This window comes from Nannospalax galili, unplaced genomic scaffold (assembly GCF_000622305.1).
Source record: "Nannospalax galili isolate Female #2095 unplaced genomic scaffold, S.galili_v1.0 scaffold960, whole genome shotgun sequence".
In the NCBI taxonomy this organism is placed as follows: domain Eukaryota; kingdom Metazoa; phylum Chordata; class Mammalia; order Rodentia; family Spalacidae; genus Nannospalax; species Nannospalax galili.
The window spans coordinates 3,417,764-3,428,093 of record NW_008348313.1 but is presented as its reverse complement, the minus strand read 5'-3'; the positions used below and the strand labels follow the sequence as shown (position 1 = coordinate 3,428,093).

Genomic DNA, 10,330 nt, shown 5'->3' with positions numbered 1-10,330 from the left:
AGTGCTCTAAACCACTGACCTATCTCTCCAGCTCCGAATCTTCTTATATATATTTTGCGTGTGTGTGTGCGTGTGTCTGTGTGGACACCTGTGGTGCCACTGGAGTCTTCCTTGATAGCTCTCCACCTTACCCTCTGAGACAGTCTCATTAGAACCCAGCACTTGCTGATATAGCTAGTCTGCCTAGCCCCCACACCTACCTCTGCTCCTGAAAGCTGTTAGTACAGCTTGCTCTCAGGTTCACCCAGCACTGATATGGGTTCTGGGGACCTAAATCCAGCTTCCCAGGGCCAGGCAGTGGATTTCAGAGAGCACACGATGACAGCTACTATGTAAAAAAATCTTGTGGGGCTGGAGAGATGGCTCAGTGGTTAGAGCACTGGCTGCCCTCACAGAGGACCCAGGTTTGGTTTGTAGCATCCACATGGTCCAGATGGTGGCTTTGGCTAACTGTCCATAACTCCAGTTCCAGGGTGTCTGATCCCCCCCACGTGCTCCCCATAGACAGAACACGCATACACATAAAATAAAAGTAATTTTAAAAATCAGAAAAAAAAGGCCAGATGTGGTGGCACACGCCTTTAATCCCAGCACTTGGGAGGCAGAGGCAGGCTGGTCTCTGTGAGTTCATCCTGGTCTACATAGTGAGTTCCAGGACAGCTGGGGCTACAGGGAGACCCTGTCTCAAAAATTCCGAAAAAGGAAAAAATAAAATTAGAAAAAAAGAATCTGAGGTCCAGGGACCCCCATACAGCTGCGTTGCACTGCAGTGTCCAGGGGTTTCGTAGGTTTTCATCCATTACACACATCAAGAGTACCGCGTCTTTTCCCACTGGCTGGGATTCTACCTCACAATCTTCCCCTTTTGGCTACTTTGAAACCAAAGGTTTGAAAGAAATGACTAATATTTAATTTTTCTTTTCTTTTCTTTCTTTTTTTTTTTTAAACAAATTGCCCCCTTATTTTCTTTGTTTAAAAAAATATTCTATTTAGGGGCTGGAGAGATGGCTCGGCGGTTAAGAACACTGGCTGTTCTTACAGAAGACCTGGGTTAGGTTTCCATCATTCACATGGCAGCTAACAACAGTCCACAACTTCAGTTTAAGGGGAATCCAACACCCTCTTCTGGCCTCTACAGGCATCACACACAGGTGTGTGCACACAGGTGGTACACTTAAAAGATATATGCAGGCAACACATATGTACACATAAGCTGAAGATAAATGAATCAAAATTTGAAATAAAAATCTCATTCTTTAGAAACTACAGACTCAAGGAACAAGTGGAGAAGCTTGTTTAGTGATGTGCACACTGCCCCTGCTAGCCCATCTCTAGTGGGTACATCACCAACATCTTTTTTTAAAAGTTTATGTGTATGAGTGTATTGCCTGCATGTGTGTAAGTGCACCTGTGTCATGCAATGCCCGTGGAAGTCAGAAGAAGGCATTGGATTCCCCTGGAACTGGAGTTAAGGACGGTCGTTAGCTGGCATGTGGGTGCTGGGAATCGAACCTGGGTCTTCTGCAAAAACAGTGTTCTTTAACTGCTGAGCCCTCCCCCCCCCCCCCCAATTTCTTAAACACACATTTCTTTATGCTCATTAAGAAGGCATTGGAGGGGCTGGAGAGATGGGTCAGTGGTTAAAGAACACTGACTGGTCTTGCAGAAGACCCAGGTTCGAATCACAGCACCCACTTGGCAGCAAACAACTGTCCGTAACTCCAGTTCCAGGGGATCCAACAGCCTCTTCTGTTCTCCACGGTCATTGCACAACACGGGTGCACTTACCTACATGCAGGCAATACACACATACACACAAAATAAAATTAATAAATAAAATATTTTAAAAGGCATTGGAGGGGCTGGAGAGATGGCTCAGTAATTAGAGCACTGACTGCTATTGCAGATGACCCGGGTTCAGTTCCCAGGACCCCCATGGCGGCGGCTAAGGACCATCCATAACTCCAGTTCCAGGTGATCTGACACCCTCTTCCCACCTCTGTGGGCACTGCATGACACGGGTGCACTTACACACATGCAGGCAATACACTCATACACATAAAAACATAAATAAATAAAATTTTTTAAGACGGCAGGCTCAAAATACCCACCACAATTACCCAGGAGGTTAGCATAGAGCCCATGAACCTTCTCCAAGCATTTCCTGGCAGAGGAAATCATCTAGGGACCTGGTTGGGAACTTAACCTCTGGCATCAGGAGGCGCGCACACACACACACACACACACACACACACACACACACACACACACACACCCCACCCTTCTGGTTCCCATTCCCAAATAACCAGTGCAGCCCTCCTGACCACCCTCCTCCTTCCACCCACAAACAGAATGCTCAGGATAGACATCAGTTTGGCCCAGATATAAAGCTGGGGCCTTAAGAACTGGTAGAACTGATCCACTTCCCCAAAGGAGTGCTCTAAATTCTCTTTTTTGATTTCTGACCTCTAGAGTACTCCACTTCCCAAAGGAGTACTCTAAATTCTCTTTTTAGATTTCTGACCTCAGTGCTGGTTAGCCAGGCATTTGTAAATCCCATTCCTTGCCCTCTGGGGGGACCTCCCTAAGGGGAATAAAGTCTGGGCTTTCTCCTGGGAAGTGAGAGGGAAGCAGAAACAATCTGAGGTTTCTCCTGTATTGTTAACTTTTTCCCTCTTAGCGGAGGTAGGAAGGGATATGTTGGAGGGGCCGGGGGAGCCTCAAGGCCTGCCAGAGGAGTTAGTTCCCCCACTGTCGGGGAAATCTGTCTCCTTCCTTCCTTTTTTGGAGCTTGGTTTTGTCTAATTATTTCCCATTCTGTCCCCTTAGACGGTCCACCCCCCCATTCCCTGAGGAGGAGGGAAGTTATAGTCCCAGTAACCTCTTGACGGCCTCCAACCCCTTCCCTTGAAGGAAGTGTTCCAGGGCTGAAAACCTACAGAACCAAGGATCAGGGCTCCACGTTCACGTCCCACTAAATGTACATCTTAATTCACTCTCGAACAACGTCTAGAATGCTCTGACCACCACCATATACTCTGTCATTCCCAAGATTTTTCTCACCTTCTGGGCTCAGAGGTGGGTGGTCTCTGCTGTGCTTGCTTGGACCCTCCTCCAACACTGCAAAGAAACTTTTCAGTGCTGTGATCAATCCTGACCTGGGGGAGTGCCAGACTCCCAAACCTGGGGGCCACCAAAATGAGGCAATGGGACACCTTCCTCAAAGTTGGGATTCTGGACTTCTTCCCAGAAGAATTAGAATCCCAGACTGAGCCTTCAAGTTGTTCCAAATGAAATCTGAGGTCCACAGACCCAATACAAAGGACACAGGGACAAAGTCACTGCAAGGCAGCTTTTACTTTTACAAAAGGGTGGACCGGGTTCTCCTTCAGATCCAGAAAGCACACAGGAAGCTTGACAGGTCTTTATCCCTAAGGCCGACACTACAGTTCCTTCTCCCTGTTGGCCAGGTCCAAACTTACAGTTGGTGTTAGCCAGTTTGAAAGCTCAAAGAGGGGAAGGGTGACCAAAGACAGGGAGGGCCCAACTGCCAGGTCATCAGGTTCCAGAATTCACCAAGGCCTTTTCCTAAACAAGGTGTTTCTTAAACAGGGTGTGAGTGTGTGTGTCTGTGGTGGGAGGCGATTAAAAGATCAGAGCTCATTGTCATAAACCTTCCCTTAGAAGGCCCGCCCCTCCTTCCCTAAGGAGGACTGTATTTGCATTCCAAGTTACTCCTTTGGAATTCATTGTCATAAACCAAAACAAACAATGATAACAATGCTTTTTAAATGTGTGAAAATGGAGTCAGATGCCTCTGAGCACCATTGTTAGGGCTCCTGACTCCAGTGGGGCATTGGGAGTTAAGGTTGACAGAGCGGCAAGTGCCTTCACGGTAGGTAGGACTCTGGGTCACCCTGCCACAGTTCCAGAAGGTGCCTTAAAGGTGGTAGTATGGTTCATTTCACTGCCAACCGGTGATGGTCAGATGTCTCCCTGCAGCACAGTATCACAGGGGAGGGAAAAGCCTCTAAGGCAGGATGGGGGCGTGTACTCCCAGAGGGCAAGAACTTGTCCAAGGTGGGTTTATCCCCTAACAGTGTGTTCCCCTCCGAGAGGCTCTAAAGATGTGAAGAGATAAACGTCCTAGCAGAGCATACTGTGTTCCGAGCCCTGTGTACACATCCCAGGTAACCAAGAAAATGGAACGGTTGCCTTGCAAGACAGTGAGGCACAAACAGCAGCTGACTGCAGACCCTGGAGCAGTGTGGGAGAGCCTTTCCGCTAGCCTAGAGTGGACCATCCTAGGCATAGAAGGCATAGCCTGTTTATTAATCATACACTCTTGATCCCTGTATTGTTGGTGTGGAGTTAAGTCCAAGGAACGTCCCTGTGGGTCCTTCCCAGTAAAGGGTTTGGTGTTTAAAAAGGCTGTCATGAAGGGAATCGAGTCCCCAGGCCAGATAAAGTTTATATAACACTTTGAGCATGTGAACTCTGGGTTGAAATAGTGAAGATGGTCGCTACAGGGCATCCAAGCGAAAAGGGAGTAAGTAGTAACTCTATATAATCAAATTTTGTTTGTTTGGTTTCTGTCCTCAAACTATGTAGACCAGGCTGGCCTTGAACTCACAGAGATTGGCCTCTGCCTCCAAGTGCTGGGATTAAAGGTGTGCACTGCCATGCCTGAGCCAGAACCAGAACCAGTTTTGGCAAAAAGTTACCTTAGTGTGATTTACTACAAAATGTCCTTGAAACCAGCTGCGTGCTGAACAAAGCCAACTGTGCCAGTGGCTACATAATTCTTTTTTGTTGTGTGTTTTTCTAAAATATTTTTATTTATTATTTTTATTACTTTATGTGTGTGTATTGCCTGCATGTAAGTAAATGCACCCGTGTCATGCAATGAATGCCCTCAGAGGACAGAAGAGGTTGTCAGATCCCCTGGAACTGGAGTTACAGTTGTTAGCTGCCATGTGGGTGCTGGGAATCAAACCAGGGTCTATTGCAAGAACAGTCAGTGTTCTTAACCGCTGAGCCATCTCTCCAGCCCATGTGCTTTTCTTTTTTTGTTTTTTTTGGGACATGGTCTCCCTGTAGCCCCAGCTGCCCTGGATTCGCTATGGAGAATAGGCTTGCCTTGAACTCACAGAGATCCACCTGCCTCTGCCTCCCGAGTGCTGAGATTAAAGGTGTGCGCCACCATGTCAGGCTCTTTTTTTTTTTTTTTTAAGAGAACTGCTTTCTTCGTTTTATTTCAAAAGTACACAAGGTCACAAAACTAAGAGCAAGTTTTGTTCTTACAAACTTTAAAATCTGCACCGATGGATATGTACCAGAAATTTGAAGTACAAAATCTGAAACTGACATTACCTATATTCTACTTTGCAAATGTGAAGTGTCAAAATAGTTTTCTCGGGAATACAAGTGTATTTACCACTAAAATTCACAATCAGGAACAAGAATAAGTAAATCAATGAATTGTGGTTTTCTGAGTACCTATGTCATTAAACAAATTAGCAGAAAGCACAAAGCTCTTCGCAGACTCCAGTGTTCCTGACCAAAACCAGAAAAATAGGATGTGTGTTTTGTAAACCTGATTTTAATTAAAGAGCTTAGGGTTAACATCATTAATAATCAGCCTTCTCAAAGTAAAACAAACAGAACCATAATTCACTAATTTATTATTCTTCTCTGCTTCTATAAATTTTCAAAAGAAGTCTTTCTCAAATATGGATTAATTTAATGTCAAAGTAAGCAACCAAGTAAATTCCATTGCAGAATATGTTGCCTTTTATTGCTGGAATATCCAAATGTATCTGAAATATTAAAACTTGCCCAGAACATTTACACTACGAAACACAGGATTATAAAGATATATGTACATATATATATCATGCCACAAACCACTCAAAAGTAAAAGTGTGCCAACATTTTCTACAAGCCACTCCGTAGGCGACATATTTAAAGCATTAACACACAAAGTAAGGACTTCTCTGTTCACACTGAAATAAGGCAGCTGAAAGGGCTCCGAACACTGTTGAAATGAAGTTTAGGAAAAACAAATCCCTTCACAAAGCTCCAAATGCACATGCTGCATACACAGAGACAGTAATTTTAATTAGCCACATACTAAAGAATTCAGTAGCCAACTTCATGCAGCGTTTTTCTAGTTGGTCAGAGCATTCACTTACTCCACGCTTACAAGAGTCGATCTGAAATTCACTTTTTTTTTTTTTTTTTTTTTTTTTTGGTTTTTTTGAGTGGTGTGTTTCTCGCACCCCCATCTGGTCGAGAACTCTTTTTGTTGACCGGGCGGGATTTGACCTCAGACTCCCCCCTGCCACTGCCCCCCTTTTTTGTGGTGCTGGCTCCTGCAATGCAGCTCAGGCTTACTTTAAACTGGCTACTAGCCCAGACTGGCCTCAAATCCAAGATCCTTCTGCACCTCCAGAGTTTGGGGGTCATGGGTGTGTACAGCCACACCCAGCAGACCTCAGGCATTTCTTTATGTCCATAACCCAAATGGATAATGATTTGTTTCCCCTAAACACATAGGCTGTATTTCCATTCTAACAAATTCTTGGCAGGTAACTCAAATTTAAAGGAAATACTTTATATGTAACTGGTCAGGGAAGGTAGCTTGCAGCACAGCTGAAGCCTGGTGGAGATGGCTTGTGCTGCCTCCCGATCCCTGGCAGACCAGGACAGGTTTATCTGTACCTATCCTGCTTATTTAAACAATATGAAAGGGGGAGGCAGATTCCCATAAGCAAGGCTGTTGAAAATCCTACAGCTACAGAGATTCAAGATGTATGCTTGGCAGTTGGACCGAATGTGTTTCTTGAGAAAAATAAAACGTACTCCAGAGAATGGAATCGTGATGTTCAGTACTGAGGCAGTCTGGGTACAGCTCAAACAGGACGATGACAGCCTCTGTCCGTACAGTTCCCGACACATAAGTCAGTAATGCTGTGTGCGGCTGAAATTAGTCCCAAAGTAAAAACAAGGACACAGAAAACAGGAGGCGCTGACACAGGTCTTCAGCAGGGAGACGGGGGTGTTAAAAAGGGAGAGGCAAGAAGTGATGTGCGAGCGTGAAGCACAGTCCTACCCAGGGACACGGGTGTTGGAGGGAAGCAGCCCTTCGTTTGCATCATTTAACTGAACTGTGAACACTTGTGGCTCCCTTCTCCAACGTCAGGGTTCACAGTGAATTGTTTACATCAGAAGTTCACATCTAGCTTGTATACAGTATAAAGGAAAGAGCTGTGTGTGTGTGGAAGAAAGAATATTTTTTAATGAATAATGACTTTCCCATATGTGACTTGAAAATCCTGTATCTGTCCTCTGTGTAAACATATATTTTGGGTAAATAATAAGATTTGAAATACACATTTTGTTCACCTTTTAAGTTAATGAAATAAAAAATTTAAACTGAAAAAAAAAAAAAACTAGTCAGGGAATCAGTAAGAAATTTGGGGAGTGAGGTGGGGTTAGGGGAAGACTTTCTAACAGGGAAGTATTAGTAAGATTTCCAGTAGGAAAATACCTAAAAATACTCCATATTCCGAGTACAGACCATGTAATCCACATTTATCATTTCTCTCCAAATTACCCTATGTAACATTAAAACATGGTTCTAAGTCTTTCAAACATAAAATGGGATCAAGTAGTTCTAGTTTGAAGATCCAGTGCTGGCTTGACTGATACTGGCTCTCTAGTTACAGTGTATTAATAAAGCCTGATGAAATGCTTAATTCTAGAACAAATACTTGAACTCTGGTTCAACTAAAATTATCAGTGAGCATTATTTGGGAAATTATTAGTATTATATGATCTTTTAAGTAGAAACTTAAAAGCCTGAAACTTAAATATGCCTCTAATTTTACACCCTCTGGGCTGCTGTGGTTACACAAGGGTTTTTTTTGTTTTGTTTTTTAATTCTTTTTACAAACTTGTTTTTTAGTTATTTCTGGTGTGGATCTGAACTGCAATACAGAAAAACTTTGCTGAACACATCCACTTTAAATAGCAATTTCTACTTAGCATCATCTTCATTGTATGAAAATCATTTTTTTTTGACTTTTTTTTTGGTCTTTTTGAGACAGAGTCTCCCTGTAGCCCCAGCTGGCCTGGAATTTGCTATGTAGACCAGGCTGGCCTCGAACTCACAGAGATCCGCCTGCCTCTGCCTCCCAGGTGCTGGGATTAAAGGCCAGCACGCCTGGCTAAAGTTTATTTTCTACTCATTCTTGTAATACCTTAGAAAACCTGCCAGACATCTGGCACTCAAACATAGCTATGGTTATAAAATTGGCACCACAGTCAAAGAGTACTGGGGATGGGAAATGTGTTTAAATCTTTATAAATAACACTGTCACTTCGGTGACATAAAAAACGAGCTGGAGAGGAAGAGGTAACATTGACAAGCTGGGGATTAAAAGGGTTCACAGTGATGGACTCGGTCAGAACCAGTACCTTCACCTCTAAGCACCTTTCAGGTAGGTGATAGCTCATAGGCGCCACAAAGTCAGAGTGGAAATTACCCCAAAAGCCACAGATGACAACGCTAACCCAAGTATAAAAAGCAATGTTATATGAGGTTTGAACATTAAAAAAAAATGCTTCTAAGTACGTAAAACTGCACATGAATCCATTACATTACGTGGTGGTTGTGTTTTTTGAGATACGGTTTCCCTGTGTTGCCTCAGCTGGCCTGCAATGCCTAGCTATACCGAGCTGACCTTGACCTCACAGAGATCCGCCTGCCTCTGCCTACCAAGTGCTGGGACTAAAATCCAGGCCCATTCTGTAAACGTTTAACCCTGCTATAGTGAAGGCACAAACTGGGAATGGTTCTCCGTGTCCTCTGTTTGGGACCAAACTAAATAAATCTATTTTTCCGTCTTTCTTCACTTTATGATGTTTTCTTGCCAAGTGGAGCAGGGTGGGACCCCGAGCCAGGCGCCACTGACACCCCAGTGCATAAGGCCGTGCAGTCCCCACAAGCACCCCCTCCCCAGGCCTCCAGGTTCCATCCTCAGCAACCTGCTGTCCTGACTCCTCCATCCCCACCCACCCTCCACGTCCTCCACCTGTAGCTCCAGTTACACCCAGCACGGACTCCCGCAGCACCCACGGGGAGTCCTCCCAGGGTCCCCAGTGCTGTCCTCCGTGCTCGGAGGACCACGCCCACAGGGGAGCTACAGAGCAAAGATGAGGAAAACACGCGAAAACAGAGTGCGCCCAGCCCCTGGTCCACCTTAACTGGGAGACCGTCCCCCTGCATCCCGGCGTCAGACTCGTCACCAAAGAAACCCACCATTCCCCACGCACAACAACCTCCCCGCCTGGCCACTCACTTCCCAGGCTCCGCACAGAACTTTGCACACGGCACTGCACCGGCTCCCCCTGCACAGAATCCTGAATAGAAGGGTTCCGCTCACCTCTTGGACCTGCACCGGAAGTAACCCCAGCATGCCTTGAACGCCTAAGGCTTCACGGCCACTCTGGGCCACATCTGCGTTTAATTAGAATTACCTCTGGCTTTGTATGCGCCGGTTGAACTGTGCGCGTGCGCACTAGCACTTCCGTAGCTGCTATGGCGCATCTGCCAATAGTTATCATGGCGGCTCTATGGCTCCTTTTCCTTTAGAAACTGATGGTGTCAGGATATCAGAGGCCGCCATCCTTATTTCCATGCAGCCGGGGAAGGTGACTGTCCCCCATAGTCAACTTATTCAATAGTTGTGAGTTCAACTATGTGAAACTGATACTGCGTATTCTGAAAAGTACCTTTTGCCTGTTTTCCCAGGGACTAAAATTTTCCCCTGAATTAGTGATAGTTTAAAACTGGATGTGGATATTGGGAAATAGGAGGTGAAGCTGGTTTCCAAATTGATCTTCCTCATCTTTAGTTGTTAATTTTATTTATTATTATTGTTGCTGTTGTTGTTATGAGACAGGTTTTCTCTTTATATTCCAGGCTGCCCTTGAACTCTTGGTCCTCAGGCCTCACTCAACCTCAAAAGTCCTGGAATTTTGGACATGCACACCGACTGGCTGAAATGATCCTTCCTGTATATGATACTTTGGAACTGTTTCATGATCACCGGAAAACAAAAGTAGATTCTCACTTATAGGCAGTTAGTTTTCATTTATAAATACGTGTATGTCAGTTGGGCGTGGTGGCACAGGTCTTTAATCCCAGCACTCAGGAGGCAGAGGCAGGTGGATCTGTGAGATTGAGGCTAGCCTGGCCTACATAGCCAGTTCTAGGCCAGCTGTTGCTACAGGGAGATCCTGTTTAGGGGAGGGAGGGGGGAGG

At 45.1% G+C, this 10,330-nt stretch overlaps 1 pseudogene; it reads left to right on the top strand.

Annotated features, from left to right (window-relative positions):
* Positions 1-6,670: 6,670 nt before the first annotated feature.
* On the top strand, positions 6,671-7,344 carry LOC108491405 (annotated as a pseudogene).
* Positions 7,345-10,330: the final 2,986 nt, after the last annotated feature.